This window comes from Esox lucius, chromosome 16, assembly GCF_011004845.1.
Source record: "Esox lucius isolate fEsoLuc1 chromosome 16, fEsoLuc1.pri, whole genome shotgun sequence".
Classification (NCBI taxonomy): domain Eukaryota; kingdom Metazoa; phylum Chordata; class Actinopteri; order Esociformes; family Esocidae; genus Esox; species Esox lucius.
Window position 1 is genome coordinate 29235804 of NC_047584.1, and position 17325 is coordinate 29253128.

The 17325-nt window shown below is 45.2% G+C and overlaps 1 protein-coding gene across 4 annotated transcripts in view; it reads left to right on the forward strand.

Annotated features, from left to right (window-relative positions):
* The window catches only part of LOC105023524 (vacuolar protein sorting-associated protein 13B), a 366155-nt gene that overhangs the window by 215756 nt on the left and 133074 nt on the right, over window positions 1-17325 (forward strand). The gene's annotated exons all lie outside the window — the stretch shown is intronic.

Here is a 17325-nt window from a genome sequence, read left to right on the forward strand (position 1 = left end):
GAGGGAATGAGTGGGCGAGGGTGAGAGGGAAAGGGATGAGGAGGTTAGATAGGGAAAGGTTGAAAGAGAGAGGTGAGAGTGACAGAGAAATGGACAGAAAGGGAGGGTTTTCTGGGACACATGTAATGGAGATAAAAAGGAAGTGGTGGTCAAGTATTAGTCAGTGAGAGATACCACTAAGAGATGAGCGGGTGAGGAGAGATGCTAGTGTGAGATGAGCCGATAATGAGAGATGCTAGGAATGCACTTATTGCAAGTCACGCTGGAAAACAGCGTCTGCTAAATGACTAAATGAGCTGATAAAGGGAGATGCTAGTGTGAGATGAGCTGATAATGGGAGATGCTAGTGTGAGATGAGCTGATAATGGGAGATGCATCTAGCATCTCTATGACTGCTGAACGGCTAAACAAACAGATCCTTACCAAAAATCTGATATGACTCATCCATTGGCTTCCTGCATCTAATTGTTGGAGACCATTTTCTTGGTAAATAATTGTTCGCAACTACTTGCATTTGCAGTGTGATTTGTATCCCATGTTGCGATTTTTAAACGTGTTTTCATCATACAGATGTAGATGAACGCCTGTTTGTCTGTCACACTAAAACCTCAAACCAGGATCCCTTTTCGCAATGGCAGCCAGTATGTAACACTGCCCGTATGGGAAGTTGAGCTCGTCTGGAGCAGGAGATAATGTTCCATGGTGTCTGTGGGGATGTTGACCACATCTGAGAGAGAAGGGAGACAGAGAAGGGGAGATAAAAAAGGGGTGAGGGGGACAGAGAGAAGTGAGGGGGGGTGAGGTGGTGAGAGGGAGCGGTAGTGAGAGAGTCCATGGTGCAGCCCATTGCCTGTATACTCACTGTAACCAGTGTCTGCCTCTACTCCACTCTGTAACCAGTGTCTGCCTCTACTCCACCCTGTAACCAGTGTCTGCCTCTATTCCACTCTGTAACCAGTGTCTGCCTCTACTCCACCCTGTAACCAGTGCCTGCCTCTACTTCACCCTGTAACCAGTGTCTGCCTCTACTCCACCCTGTAACCAGTGTCTGCCTCTACTTCACCCTGTAACCAGTGTCTTCCTCTACTCCACCCTGTAACCAGTGTCTGTCTCTACTCCACCCTGTAACCAGTGTCTGCCTCTACTCCACCCTGTAACCGGTGTCTGCCTCTACTCCACCCTGCCTATATCCGGTCCCATTCCTAACTCAGCCATTATTCGCCCTGTCTATTTCTATTTCTAACACTGCTGTCAATCAATCAATCAGTCAAATGTATTTATAAAGCCCTTTTTACAACAGCAGTTGTCACAAAGCGCTTTTACAGAAACACCCAGCCTTAAACCCCAAGGAGCAAACAGTAGTATTGAATTTCATTATCCTTCCTGGTTCTGTTCCTTACATTACTATTATCCTTCCTGCTTCTGTTCATAACACTGCTTTTATCGTTCTTGTTTCTATTCCTAACCAATATATTATCCTTCATGGTTCAATTCCTAACCATGTTTTGAGCCTTCCTTTATAATCTCTGTGCAGCCTCTCTTCCATTTCAAGATATGCATGAGATGAGTGGACACAGTTAACATTCTGAGGCTCTGTGTGTATGAATATTTGGGAGATAATCACTGGTACCCATTGACAGCACTCTGTTTATACTGTCCATAATCACTTCCTAACTCGTAATTGAATGAGTGAATTAAGGAGGCAGCCCAAGTCTGACGTGTCTACATTAAATAATAGCTTCATGATGTCTGTTCTCTATAGTAGGCTAAGGGGAGGGGATATATATTGGCTAAGGGGAGGGGTTATATCATTCCTGCAGCATGTGACAGTAAGCTAGAAGGCAGGTTTCTTTCTTGGATAGGGGGCTGGGTTATACCACCCTTACAACAGAAACAGCATTCTAGGGTGTGGTGTTATATCACCCTTATAATGGAAACAATATTCTGGGTGGGGGGTATACCACCCTTACAAAGGAAACAGTAGTTTAGCGGGCGGGGTTATGCCACCCTTACAAAGGAAACAGCAGTTTAGGGGGCGGGGTTATGCCACCCTTACAAAGGAAACAGTAGTTTAGCGGGCGGGGTTATGCCACCCTTACAAAGGAAGCAGCAGTTTAGGGGGCGGGGTTATGCCACCCTTACAAAGGAAACAGCAGTTTAGGGGGCGGGGTTATGCCACCCTTGCAAAGGAAACTGCAGTTTAGGGGGCGGGGTTATGCCACCCTTACAAAGGAAACAGTAGTTTAGGGGGCGGGGTTATGCCACCCTTACAAAGGAAACAGCAGTTTAGGGGGCGGGGTTATGCCACCCTTACAAAGGAAACTGCAGTTTAGGGGGCGGGGTTTTGCCACCCTTACAAAGGAAACAGTAGTTTTGGGGGTCACTGTTATAGCTAGGCTAGTGGGCAGGACTAAACCACCCTTAAAGTCAGAGACTCTATCCCAAATGGCATGCTATTCCCTTTTTAGAGCACTTTATTTGACCAGAGGATTTAGGTTAAAGGTAGTGCTTAGCACCCACTAATAGTGTATAGGATGCAATTTGAAACCCATTTTAACATGTGAGCTTTAAAACTTCAAACCTAAAATATTGGGCACTTATAAACAGTGGCCTTGCAGATCTATGTGATGTGTTTCTACATCTGACTCTCCTTCAGATCTTCCACTTTCCTCTCAGCCAGACCTCTCCTCGAAACACTCAGTATATTTATGGATCAGAGTGGATAGATCAATTCAAAGAGGGGAAAATAAACCTGTTACAACTCTGAAGTTGAGAGTCAAATGATACAGGATTCAGTTGGAAACACTTAACACTTCTTTCATTTGATCGTATAACGGTGCTCTCTCAGTTACAAACAGAACGAGGTCCCCGGGGGTTCTCTCGGAGTTAGGACACTACACTGAGCTTGGCCCCCTCCCCCTTCAACCCCCATCACCCCCCCCCCCCCCCCCCCACACCCTCCACCCCGTCCGGTCTCCTGCTACGAAGCCGCTGTCAATGTACACAGCTGAAATCATTTTCCTGACTTGAAAAATAGGGATTTTTGCGAGTACATGGGCGGGCCTGAGCCTCGGGAATGTCCAGCCTGCCTGCCTGCCTTTAGCCTGCTGCCTTTCTTGTGGTTTCAGCTCTCACAGATCTCCTCTCAGCCCCCCCCGACTGGCCTGGCTCTACAGGCTGGTCCCTTCTTGTCATGGAACACTTTAATTGAAAACTTCTCATATGCAAAAAAAAAAAGAGAGTGAAACAGAGAAAATGAGAGCAAGAGAGAGACAAAGAGAGAGGAAAAAGACACACAGAGAGAAAGATAGAGAGATATACAGAGAGAGAAAGAGAGAAGCTGGCTTAATGGGCCCCACTTGTCTGGCCTGAGAAATGAAACGCACAGTCCTTTAAAGGGACTGACTGACGGACTGTGTGACTTTTAGAGACATAAAAGTAAAAGTTAGTGTTTTCGCATGTGAAAGAGTTTGAAGTTACCATACTGCTCATGAGAGTTTTGCTTTAGTAAGTGAAAGTCTGTGTGTGTGTGTGTTTGTGCGAGTGGGTACTTATTACCTGCATGCCTGTCTACTGTGTCCCAGATGACATGGACACGCACACTAAACACACAGATACACACACACACACACACACACAAAGGACACAGGGACTCACACAGGGACTTTTTTTACTGATCCAGGGTACTTCCATCCACTCACCTAGAAAGCGTCAACATAGCAAGCGTCATTCATGTTGTCTTTCTGTGTATTCATGTGTATTATTTTCTGACATGGTGATGTAGTGAGATGTATGCACAGACAGGTGACATTAAAGGAATAACCTGAGCAAATGAATGGAGGAATGTTATGAATGCAGATGCTTCCGAACAGGTGCCCCGCATTTCACAATAAAGCAGTGGACATCCTTTGATGCTCGGCGGCATGTATAAAAATGCAGAGCAGGCCCAGTTGACATTTATTTTGGATCAAGATGGCTAGAGGAAAGGACTTTAAAAGAGAGTTTCTTATTGGGTCTCTTCCAGGATGTCAGTATCCCCATCCACAGGCTGAAGTGGTCTCTGAATTGGTTGATGAGTAAGAAAAGGATTTTGATCGTATCGTAGGGCCTTCTACCAGTTGACTCATGCACGTTGACATTGATTGCGCCAGGATCGGCCTTAAGATCCCTTGTTGTTTCCCTGACATTCTTAGAGACTTCTACGAGCATCTTTCAGACTGTTATGTGGCTTTAAGGGTCCAGGATAGGTCTTTTGGCGTGATGTGTTCCCATACACACATGTGGTTACGGCTAAAGTTGGGTTAGATTTATCAATGAATGTGGTTGGAATTTAGTGTTAAAATATGAAAAAAAATAAAAATGTTAAAACAAATAAATGTAAAACTTCACTGTATAGATGTGGATGTGTCTTGGTAGTATAGTAGATCTATACATTGCAATCCATAAGTATTTGTACATTGGAACAAGTTGTGTCTCTATATTCCAGCACGTTTGATTTGATTTGAGACATTGAGATATAGAGTCAAATTTAAAGGTTAAAGGCAGAGTTACTAGTATCCCTGTCCAAATACCTATGGGCTGCACTGTAGATGTGTCTTGGTACTATAATAAGATGGGGCGGTAGGGAACACCCAGGAGGTGGTAGGCCACACCCTAACCCACCTCCCGGCCCAGATGTAGGCTGCTCTGGATGGGCTTGGTTGGGTTGGACTGGGGGATCCCCTCTCCACAGATCAATAGACACTACAGACCAATCCTGGAAAATCCTGGCATGCTGTGTTAGAGCCACAGTATGCAACCAAACGGTCTGCTTTACCCGGTCGCAGGCCAGATATGCAACAATGTATCTGAAATTCACTTCCTGATCTTGCATTTGAGTTCACCGCAGAATCCAATATTTATTAAAGGAAGCATGAATGTTTTCATGTCATTGAACTCAGTAAAGGGAAACGTGTCTATTGAGTGAATTAGACAGAAAAGCCAATGGCAGAGTGGTGAATTACCGTGAATTTATTATGGAGATTTTCAGCCTATAGACTACATAAGATAGGTTTGACATGGCAGTCATGAACGCAGCCAGGCGGAACTGCTGTGGTGTTGGGGAGCAGGTGTTGATGTGTCACCCAACCACACCACCAACGCTACAGACAACGTTTTGCTGCTCTCAGGAGCACACAGCACTTCTCAGAACTACTGTACTCTGTGGGCCACTGCAGTCAGGAGTTTAAAAGTGTAATCCCTTATCTTAGTGTCAAGTAAATATTTGCAGTCTCAAAGTAGGCAATGTATCATTCACTCTGCTTTATCTTTACCTTGTTTTGTAGTAACTATTTTGGCTTTAGTTATTTTGTTCTTTTAGTGTTTTCTCAAGTTCTTTCATTCTTGCTTTTTTCTCTTCTTTCTCTCTTATTCTGTTTTTCTTTCTTTCCTTTTGTTCTCACATTCTCTCTTTCCTCCCTCTTAAAATGCAGAATCCAAAAGTGAAATTATTCATTTGATGCTTCAGTGAACACTTGCCCCAGTCAGCACTTACTCTATTCTCGTGCCAAGCGCCTGGTTACCCCCCCCCCACCCCCCCCCACACACACACACACACACCCCGTCCCAGTATGCTTGAGGGGGAACTGAGGCGTTCCTCTGCTTGCTGTTACTCAAAGAGAGACTCACCAGGCCACACACATTGTGATACACATACGCACACAGACCACGGGACGGTGTTAATCAGTCAGACCATAGGACGGTGATAACCAGTCAGGCCATGGGACGGTGATAACCATCCAGGCCATGGGACGGTGATAACCAGTCAGGCCATGGGACGGTGATAACCAGTCAGGCCATGGGACGGTGATAACCAGTCAGGCCATGGGACGGTGATGACCAGTCAGACCATGGGACGGTGATGACCAGTCAGACCATGGGACGGTGATGACCAGTCAGACCATGGGAAGGTGATGACCAGTCAGACCATGGGGTAGTGATAACCAGACAGGTCACGGGGCAGTGAAAACCAGACAGACAATGGATAGAGATAACCAGACAGACAATGGAAAGTGATAACCAATCAGACCATAGGATAGTGATAACCAATCAGACCATAGGATAGTGATAACCACACTTTAGGATAGTGATAACCACACTTTAGGATAGTGATAACCACACTATAGGATAGTGATAACCACACTATAGGATAGTGATAACCACACTATAGGATAGTGATAACCACACTTTAGGATAGTGATAACCACACTTTAGGATAGTGATAATCACACTTTAGGATAGTGTTAATCAGACCAGTCTGACTGTGAGACTAATCAATGTTTTAATATCCTGTATAACAGAACTTTGAAAACCCTAGTTACTATTCAACAGTCAACAACTCCTCTTTAAGATGTATCTTGTATTTTTTTGGAAAGTTGCGTCACCAGGCTATTAAAACACAATTCTGGTTTCTTTAGGAAGAAAACATCATTATAAATCTTTTTTAAGTTCCCTTTTTATCCCCTCATTGTTGGTTGGGTATTTCAAACCAATGTGTGTATTATTTGTGTCTTAAACACTTCAGCACTCCTGTAAATAGAGTTGTATTTGAACAAACACATTTTCCCACCGTGGACTTCACTAAAGCTGTCCTAGATGGATAGTTGTACGAGTGATAACATGGACACTCTTTTAGGTGCATGTGGTAAATTTATAGCCAACCTTTTAGGCACATGAGATCTGTAAATGGCCTGTTTTTTATTTGTATTTGCAAATTATATTGCTAGTTTTTAGGTGTATTTGCTAATTATATGGCCGTCTTTTAGGTGGGTGTGGTAATATTGCGGTCATTTTTGTAGTTGGATGTAGCAATTACATGGCTATACATTCAGACATATGTGGTGCTATTATTGATATGTGAAATAAAACATAATAAGAAGCCAAAAGAATGCCTGGCCATCGCCCTGATGCAACGTCACACTGACCCCTCATCTGCTGCCCACTGATGGCTGTTGCCTCTCTGCTGCAGTCAAAACCAGAAGCAACTGGTTTCCTTCTGTAGATTTTTCCTGTCAAAGTCTTGCAATGTTCAAATCTACAATGTAAATAATGAAATAACCTGACATGTTTCTAGTGTTTTTTTGTCCTAGCTGCTGACATCGTGCTCCCAGGGTCTTAAAGGGATATTTCTCCAATAAATAAATTCTACAGAATGCTAAAATGCTAAAATACTGTTTTTGAGTAAAATGTTTGTTTAAAGATTTAACCGCTCCCTCTCTTCTGTTACCCTCTTCTCCTCCATCCCTCATTTTCTTTATCTCCACCTCTTCTTTTCATCCCTTGCTTTTTATTTTATTATTATTAATGGTTAGAGAAAAGAAAATAACAGAGGGAGGGAGAAGGTGGGTGTGGGGACGGGGGGAGCCAAAGTAAACAGAGGTTTTGTCAGTCAGTAAATGAAACACCTGGCTCTAGTTCCCCAGCAGAGATACATCACATCAGTGTGACAGCAGCACGATTAATGCACCACAAAATTGTTTTAAAAATGGTACTGCTGTTAGTGGAGTAAATCAAACATCAGTTTTTATTAAACGTTCGGAATTTATGGTTTGAATCAGAGGGGTTTGTGTCTCAGATCCAGCAGATGATATTTGGAATAAGCATGGATAAGTATCTCGGAACATGCAGTATGTGAACAAGAACCCCCAGAGAACTGCTACAGCTTTATGGGTGGAATTTTCCTTCTTTATCCAATTTTTTCTCAGTGATTTTTGTGATTCTTCTTGTGGGAAAGTCTTGATGGATTCAGTTCCCTTTGTCCCTAATGATAAAACACACGTATCGTATTCCACGATAGCTGATTTCCCGGAGAATGAGAGAGAGGACATCACATCCAATGTCATTACTAATCATTAGGGAGAAGTAGTGATTTGGGGTTTGTTGAGTCGCTTTGGAAGAGATTGATAGTGGTGAATATGAGCCCAAAGCGCTAGGTCTGCAGTATTGTATCAGAACTGACTCCTGTGTTGGATAGTCTGTCATGCACTGAACCAATCTACTTTTACTCAGCTTCCTCTGGGCTGGAGGACTTGACAGTTATGTCTCTCTCTCCCTGTGCCGTGGGATAGTGGCAGGATAGTGGCAGGATAGTGGCAGGATAGTGGCAGGACAGTGGCTGGATAGTGGCAGGATAGTGGCAGGATAGTGGCTGGATAGTGGCTGGATAGTGGCAGGATAGTGGCAGGATAGTGGCAGGATAGTGGCTGGATAGTGGCTGGATAGTGGCTGGATAGTGGCTGGATAGTGGCTGGATAGTGGCTGGATAGTGTCTGGATAGTGGCTGGATAGTGTCAGGATAGTGGCTGGATAGTGTCAGGATAGTGGCTGGATAGTGTCAGGATAGTGGCTGGGTATTGGTAGGATAGCTGTGTTCAAGGCAAGACAGGCAATGACAGGATACAAGAGGAGGAGGAAAGGACAGGACAGAAGAGGACAGGAGAAGGCAGGACATAACAGGAGGAGAGGATAGGACGTTAGCAGAGGAGAGGAGAGGACAGAACACCAGAGGAGGAGAGGAGAAGGATGGACAGAGCAGGACAAGACAGGCCTGTGTACTAGTTGGGTTTTCTGGTGGGTGAGTATGGTTGTGAGGGGTGAGGTGGGGGGGGGGGGTGGTAAGAGACCGTGCTGCTTCATGTCTGTTGTGGTCGATGCTGACTTCTGTATACAGCTTGTGGCTCATTCCCTGAATATCTGTGGTCCATCAGATGCTCCGCTCCGGGTTTCTGCTCTGTGAGAAGAAGAACCACAACACTTGTATTCATCAACCCAAACTTAAGGGGTTAGTGGGATTTAGGACTTATACCTGTCTGCCCGCCCGCCTGCCTGCCTGCCTGCCTGTCTGTCTGTGGGATTTCTGTCACATACGACCTCAAACCAGGAACAGCTTTTCCCAGCAGGTTGTCTATGGACGGTGTTTCATCATGCCGTTGCTTGTTGTTGCCCACGTCTCCCAACAATAGTGTGTGTACTGTGTGTGTGTCCTGTATGTATGTATATATACAGCTCCAGAAAACATTACCAGACCACTGCACCTTTTTCTTCCCTTTCCAAGAAAGTTGAACAGGAAGGTTTTGAGTGAGGAACAGAAGGGTTAAAATTAAGAGACCTCTACAAATTGAACGCTTCTGTTCCTCATTCAAAACCTTCCTGTTCCACTTTTTTGGAAAGGAAAGAAAAAGGTGCAGTTGTCTCTTAATTTTCTCCCAAGCTGTGTGTGTTTATATCAATATAAATAAATGAATGAATGTGGTCTCCTTCCCATAGTTTTCCATTTGGTGGCAGTGGCCTATCATCATCCCATTCATTTAACATGATAAAACCAAGGACCTGAGTGGCACTGTGGCCTTCTGGGAGCTACACACAAACACATACAGCAATGTGTGCCATTCTAGGGGCGGCAGCGGTGACAGCATGGCGTGCCTCATCCTGGCGTGCCTCATCCTGGCACACGAGGTGAGGACCTTTTCGCTGAGCTTCCCAGAGCTGTCCCGCTGCTTTGGCCCACGGTCAGTTGGACCAGGAAGATGTGGGTCACTGCTCAGCTGTGTGGGACCAACAGGGGCCGAGGTGGACAGGATCACTCCTCAGCTGTCCCCGGCCCCGTAAAGGTTCTGCTCCAGGCCTGCGGCATTGAGTGTTGACTCCGTGACTCCGGCGTTGAGGCTGAGCGGCAGGGCCTTCCTGTGGCAGGATGTAGAAGGATGCCGGGTGCTAAGAATACACTCGGCTGGTCAAATGGTGATCTAGGGGCTCCCTGTTTTCAACACCGAGGGCAGAGCTGTTTTATTCTACTGGTGTTACCCTGTGTGTGAGTGTGTGTGTGTGTGTGTGTGTGAGTGTGTGTGTGTCAGTCTTGCTGCGGTGTGTTTCTTTCTTCACTGCTGCACCTGATATTTTGACATTTGAACATCCTGTGGGTTGAATGCGGGCCGTCTTTCCGTCTGTCTGTCAGTGAGTCACCCCTCTCTCGGTCCCTTTTACGGCGCCTGTCACTGGCCAGGAGATGGTTTAGTATGCAGGATTAGAGATAATGAATGTGTGTGCGGCAGATCAGGTTTCTTTCCGTAGGATTTATGAGATTCACGAACGGACAATAGACGGACACATTCTGCTGTCTCTCCGTGCACTAAAGTGGTATGGAATGTTAAAGTCGCAATAATGTCAATCCCCTCTCCGTATCTTCTCTCCTCCTCCCATCTCCTCTTTCCATCTCCTTGCCTCCCATCTCCTGTCTTTTCCCATCTCCTCTCTTCTCCTCCCCTCTCTCCTCCAGTGGGAGGTTGTGTGTGGTAATAATGTCTGCAGATGTTCTCATGCCTGCCTTGGCTCACTAACATATGTGGTGGACGGCATTCATGTAATGTTTCTATAACATTATATAGCGTTCCTTCAGCGTTTGGGCTCCCAGAGAGCCCTTCGTCACACGGTAGGAAACCTTAGGAAGGAATTTGACCCGTGCCTTCAGATGTCCACGTGTGAAGCCACTGGCAATCTGCTCCACTCTGCGGTGGGGGTACAGAATGCGTAATGGCTTAATGCTCATCTAATAAGATACACATTACAACCCTGGAACGCCCTGGTAGACTTTAAAGGAGTTGGCTGTGGAATAGGATTTAAGATCGAATGGCTGGATGACAAATGGGATCTAATATCTACTGGTTACATGGGGATTTAAGGACATTCTTCTTCCCTGTCCTTTTTTCTGGTACCTAGATGCCTGCAGTAGGGTACCTGGTCTCGGGTTGATTGTTCTGAAGGAATGGTCTGTGGTAAAGAAAAGATAGGATTGGCATTCCTTAAACACATGAGAGCACTTTGAGGAATTAAGCTAATTGACCTTGCACTAAATTTCAGTTGATATGATTCATGTGTATTTATTACCTAAAACCTCCTCTTAACAAGAATTCAGCTGTGAGTATCCCCCACACCGACACCAATGCATTTAGCTGAGATTGGAGCGCTTGTGTTTTCTCATTTTCTGTACGTTCCTTGTGAATGTTCCATTGTTTGAGACATTTTGTCATTAAAGTTGTTAGTTTTATTTTCCATCATACAACCTGACCTTACCAGTTTCTGAACACTGGATGGGGCTGTTTCTGCTAAAGCAGCAACATTAATTTGTCGGGTTGGAGGTTGCTTGTTAAATATCCAGGACAAATTCACCATTATGATGTCGATTTGGGAAGGGGAAGGGGCAGCCTCCCTCTCAGAATTGAACATTCAAGAGGTTAATTGGACATAGTTGAACTTGCACAACATGCGTAGATGAGAACACTGGCTGGATCCCGCAGCTTCAATCACTTTGTTCCATATTCTAAAAGCATCATATGTCCAAAAAGAGTATTCATGCCATTAAGTTTAAATTGGTCCTTGGGAACCCTGTATCATAGGATAGGATGGTGAGTATCTGATTTTCTAGTTTGCTAGTATAATGACAAGTTCAGATTCTGCGGATGATCAAAACATTGACCAGAAGGTGTAATTCATGTATCCGTGTTGTCTGGCAAAGGATTTATTTTCTTGGCCGATCACAGATTTTTTTTTTTTGATGTTTCAGAAAGAAGCATCCGCTGCAATAGGCACTAACCATTGCTCATGGTCACTGCAGCAACATCGTTTTAGTATAAAAATGCACTGAAGAAAAGACGAGATAATGAAATGCAAAATCAGAAGTTCCGGTCAAATGACTTTCTTTACCATTGTAATATAACTTTTCTCTAAGTATAACTCTTCACTAGACATTTAATGAAAATTCAGATGGGGCGATCGTTCTCTCTGCTGGCAGGACGTGCCCCCTGGGTCTGGTAGCAGCATTCAGAGACTAATATGGCTCTAGTTATGCACGTTTTACCGCACGCAAATTCTGAAGTAAAAAAAAAATAAATGCTTTGCTCGATGTGTTTTTATGAATAAAACGGTCCAAGAGCTGCTAGGCAACTGGTCTGAATCATGAAAGACTCCGAGCGTCATTGTTCCTCTTCATTTCTCCTTCTTAACAAGTGAAAACCATTTGAAGATTTTTCAAGAAGGATGTTTCTGGAGTCCCACACAGATTAGGCCATTTAATGGATTGATATTATTGGGGGTTTTAGAGGCACTTAGCCGGCGTTCAAAGAAGAGCTAGAGGGTTTGATGGAGAGGCCAGCTGAGAGGCACATGTTGGACAGTGTTTCTCTCTTGTTCCATTTTTCTTTCTATACCTTTCACTTTGTCTTTCTTTTTTCTTTCTCTTACTCAATTTTTTTCTTTCCATCTCTGTCACTGTGTATGTGTTTGTGTTTTAACGTTTTAATGGTCGTATTAACTGAATACAAGGTAAACCTGTCAAAACCGTTCCTCCTTGAAGGTTCTTGCTTGACAGTGCTAGTGGAAAAATAGAAAGATAAGTAACTACAAAAAATGCATTAAAGAAATAGCAGTTTTAGTATTTTGTACTGTTTTCTTATGTCAGTCTGTCTCCGCCACCTCTGGCCACACCCCAGCTCTACGATTGGTCTATATTGTATGACGTGCCTCTGAGAATACAATGTACACACTATTGTATTCTTGAATTCTTCCTTACCTAGCATTTTTAAACACATTAATAATCTCTTAAATGAATTGCCCACAGATAGATCGGTCTACCTATTTAACTTTCGAAACCATGAAGACAAATACTTACTAAAACATCAAACAACAAAAGTTGCTGTGTCACATCCTTGTGCTCTTAATGGTGGATAGAGGGGGAATGGTTCTTAACTGATCCCTATACGATGTTCCTTCAGATGTGTTTGAGCCCTTTTGGAACCAGATAGAGTCGCCTGAGAGAGCTTCCCTCATGAGATAGAGGGGTGTCTGGTCCGCACATGAACAGCACCTCATCCCCTAATCCTGGGAGAAGGGAACTAGGTTTATCATGGCATTATTGCTCCAACTGTCATTTGGGAGGCTGTTGCAGCCTGTCATCTTTACTGAAGGACACATCTCTCCGCAGGCTTTTCTTCCTGGACCGCCCCCTTACCAATATTTACATTATCGGCAGACGGAGACGCGTACGGTTTCACAAAGGGAAGCGTCTTGTTTTCAGTAAGCAGACATTTAGGTTTGGAATGAGGCCCTATTGCAGTGTGACCGCGTCGGGACCATGACAAGCTACTACAACTCATATGTTTGCTGTTCCAACTGAGAGACATATTTTAAATCAAGCAGCTTATTGTGATTGTAAGCAAGATCATATTTCTTTTCCAGAACTCTGTGTGCGCGCGCGCGCGTGTGTGCGTGCGTGTGCATGTGCGTGTGCATGTGCGTGTGGTAGATGACTGCTGCTACTGGCTGCTACATTAGATAAGAGGCTGAGAGGAAGCTAGATAAGGAGGACTTTTAAGTGCTCACCTCTAGGCTTGGTCTGGGATCATACAGACTCTTCGTGAAGAGGATCTACCAGGAAGGTGTCTTCGTGTTGTGACTAAATAAGGTGAGACATTAGCCGGCTTCTTTGTGTGTCCGTCAGGGGACAAAAGAGAGAGGCAACCAAGAACAGTGACTCAGTACAATGGTGAGAGAGGAAGATGAGTAGGAGGTAGATGAAGAGACTGTGCTAGACAGTGGTTCAGTCTTCTGTAAGGAGTGAGATTAGACCAGGCCCCCACTGTCCCTCCCTCATCCCTAATACCTCTCTCTTCCTCCCTTCTCTCTTTTTCTGTCTCTCTCCTGTCCTCCCCTGGGCCATGCTGGTCAGTGTTCAGGATGTTGTAAAGCGTTTCCTCCCAGCATGCACTGGGGCAGGGCAGGGCAGGGCACTACTGTCGGCCCTCCAGGAGGAAGGAAGCTCTGAGTAGCTCCGTTTGATCTGTGATCAACTCTAATGTTTTACACGTGGGCTGTTTACTGAACCTCTTTTGTGTTCAACAGAAGCACTGCTCTTTCCTCCTTCCATCCCTCCCTCTCTACCTCCCTCCCTCACACTGATCCTTCTGTCTTTCAGCAGCTGAGCTGTGGACTATTTTCTTTCCCTTGTTTTTTCCTTCTTCCACATTGTGTACAGTCACTCTCCTCTGGCCCAGACGGGTTCCTCACCGTACGTTTGTCCTCCTGTCTCCGTTTGTCCTCCTGTCTCCGTTTGTCCGGCTCCTGTCTCCGTTTGTCCGGCTCCTGTCTCCGTTTGTCCGGCTCCTGTCTCCGTTTGTCCGGCTCCTGTCTCCGTTTGTCCGGCTCCTGTCTCCGTTTGTCCGGCTCCTGTCTCCGTTTGTCCGGCTCCTGTCTCCGTTTGTCCGGCTCCTGTCTCCGTTTGTCCGGCTCCTGTCTCCGTTTGTCCGGCTCCTGTCTCCGTTTGTCCGGCTCCTGTCTCCGTTTGTCCGGCTCCTGTCTCCGTTTGTCCGGCTCCTGTCTCCGTTTGTCCGGCTCCTGTCTCCGTTTGTCCGGCTCCTGTCTCCGTTTGTCCGGCTCCTGTCTCCGTTTGTCCTGCAGTCTCTGTTTGTCCTGCAGTCTCCGTTCGTCCTCCTGTCTCCGTTTGTCCTCCTGTCTTCGTTTGCCCTCCTGTCTCTTTGTCCTCCTGTTTACATTTGTCCTGCTGTCTCCGTTTGTCTTCCATTCTCCGTTTGTCCGGCTGTCTCCGTTTGTCCTCCTGTTTCCGTTCACCCTCCTGTTTCCGTTTGTCCTTCTGTCTCTTTGTCCTCCTGTCTTTTTTTCCTGTTGTCTCTGTTTGTCCCAGTCTTAAGTCTTTCATTTTTTAAATGTTCCTATATTCATGTCTTTAATATCCAAGCCATATTTTCTTCTTTATTCATTCTGTTTTGTCTTAATGTCTGTGGGAAATTTAAATGTTTCCAATGTGTCTGTTGTTTGTCGTTGTGTGTTGTGTCTTGCGATGTGTAGTTGAACTGCAACGTTTTCACAGATATTCATATTTAGAGTTGTGGTTAGACAGGTCTCTGACCCAACAGGACAATTTTCCTTGGCCTGGTCTTCTCAACATCGCAAAGCAGGGCTTTCCCTCTTCCTCTCGCTTTCTCTTTGTCTCTTACCCCCTATAACCCCTCCCTGTCTCTCTTTTTCTATTCCTCTAACACTCTCCCTTGCTTTCTCTGTCTCTCCCTCCCTCTCTCTTTTTCCCGTCCTATCTCCCTTCTTCCCCTCATTCCTGTTCTTCAGTAAGGCTCCCACCCAGAGCAGGGTCTCTCATTAAAGCCACAGATGGTGCCAACCACCAAACAGAAAAGAGACATCCCGAGTCTGTGTGTGAGATAGGGGTGTCATGGTTACATTCCCTCCACCCACCTGAGACATAACCCTCTACTTCATACATCTAATCTCTCTTTCTGTCTTTTTTCCGCTCTCCCTTGCACCAATAGTGAAGTCCCACATCTCTTGGCCGTCTCTGTCCTCCAGAATGTGATCATTATACTGTAGCAACGATGCTGTTAGAATGCTCCAGAGTTGTATAAATATGCTGTGTGTCAGTTTGGTGCGACGCTACAGAAAGACATGAAGTCTAAAACCCTTCTCCAAGAGAGATTTAGGGAGGAAGAATTAGCTGATGCAGGCAGCATCTGTGCGGCAGATTATTTTAATTATTCTACTGTGTCTCCCTTGTTGACATGAATGTATGTGGACATTATCTCATGAGAAAGTGCTGGTAGGCGTGTTGTTTTGGGTGGTTCTGCATCGGAGCTTTGAAACGAGTCACATTTTTAGGGGATACTGACTACTGAACCTCTCTCCTCTTTGTTGTGTGATTTCAACATGCGTTTTTAATTCCGTTATGGTTGAGCTCCCAACAAAAGAAGCTCTTTGTTTTTTGTTTTCTTTTGCTTTTTGTTTGAATTAGTTGTTTAAGGTCAGGGAACAGAGAATGCGGGGAACATACCTACTGTACAGATCTGATTACATGTTTGTTCAGCCTGTCGGCTGAATCTGTCTGCTGATGCCAAAATCTCCAGTTCTCTGTGTTTTTTAATCCCGCCACTGTTTTGGTACAAATAAAAATGGATGAGGCTGGAGGAATGTAACCAGTGAAATCCTTAGGTCTGTGGATGAATGGACTGACTCCCTGCTATATTCATGGAGAATCATTGGCCTTGTGATCAAAAATAGATAGCAACAGCAGACTGGCCCTTTTAGCCCTCCCGTGACTTTGTTTAGGAAAAACCCCTGCTTTACCCCAACATTGAGGATAAAACCTTGATATGTAATCTGCTTGCTTTAAACATTTGTCAGAATTCAATAATTGACATAAACATCTCATAATCAACCTCAAAGCTTCAGGCCGTGAGCTCAACTCCCTGCCACAGATAAAGCAGTGTCTTCAATGTACACACACTGTGGCATGCGTTGGCTAATCCAAACCAGATTGACAACACTGAACCACTTAATCAATCCTGGGCGGAAAAAATAGTAGTGGCTCACGTTGTTGGATCCATAAAGCCGGTCTAATTTAACTGCCCTATAAAACACCCTCCTAGTCAGAGCTTAGAGCAGAGTGTGTGTGTGTGTGTGTTTTTGTGTCAGATCAAACTGTATTTGTCAGCGGGCCTCCAAGTGGCGCTGTGGTATGAGGCTCTGCCTCCCAGTACAGCTGCCTCACTGCTGCCAGGTTTAAACCCAGGTCGCGCCATTTCTACGGTGCCCAGGGGTCCAGGGATGGCTCAGCGTGGGTGGATGGTCGGACAGGGCTGCCTTGTCTCGTCACAGTCAAGCGACTCCTTGTGGTTGGTCTGGAGCCTGCAAAGTTCACTGTGATCAGAAGCAGAAAGGCTTACACCTGAAGAAAAAGATACAGAATGGCTTGGCAAGTGGTGTTGGATCTGTGTCTTGATCTTCAACACTACCAAAACAGTGTAGTTGTTGAGATTTCAGAGATGCCACTGTTCAGTGCTGTGTCCAGGCACTCTGCAATGTGTCGTGCCTAAGAACAGCTCTTAGCCAGGCTATACTGGCCATATGCTGTCCCACACTCCCTTGTGCCTTATTGCTTACTTATAAGACGAGGTATGGTCACTAGGCAACAAAATATTAATAATACACTGTGTGGTCTCTACAAGCATGTGTGTATCCAAGATGTTCTAGAGAGTAAATCAAGAGGAATGCACGTTAGCTCAATGTCATGATCCTGAATGAAGCTCACATCCTAAATGACAACCTTTTCCCTGCAAAGAGCGCATAACCTCATTGGCCCTGATTAAAAGTAGTGCATTAAATAGGGGATAGGGTGCTGTTCGGGGACAGCCCTGGAGAGTGCTCCGCTCTGATCTGCCTGGATAGCAAAAAAAAATGCATTCTGGGAAAGAGGCGTGCTGGCGTAGTTCTCCA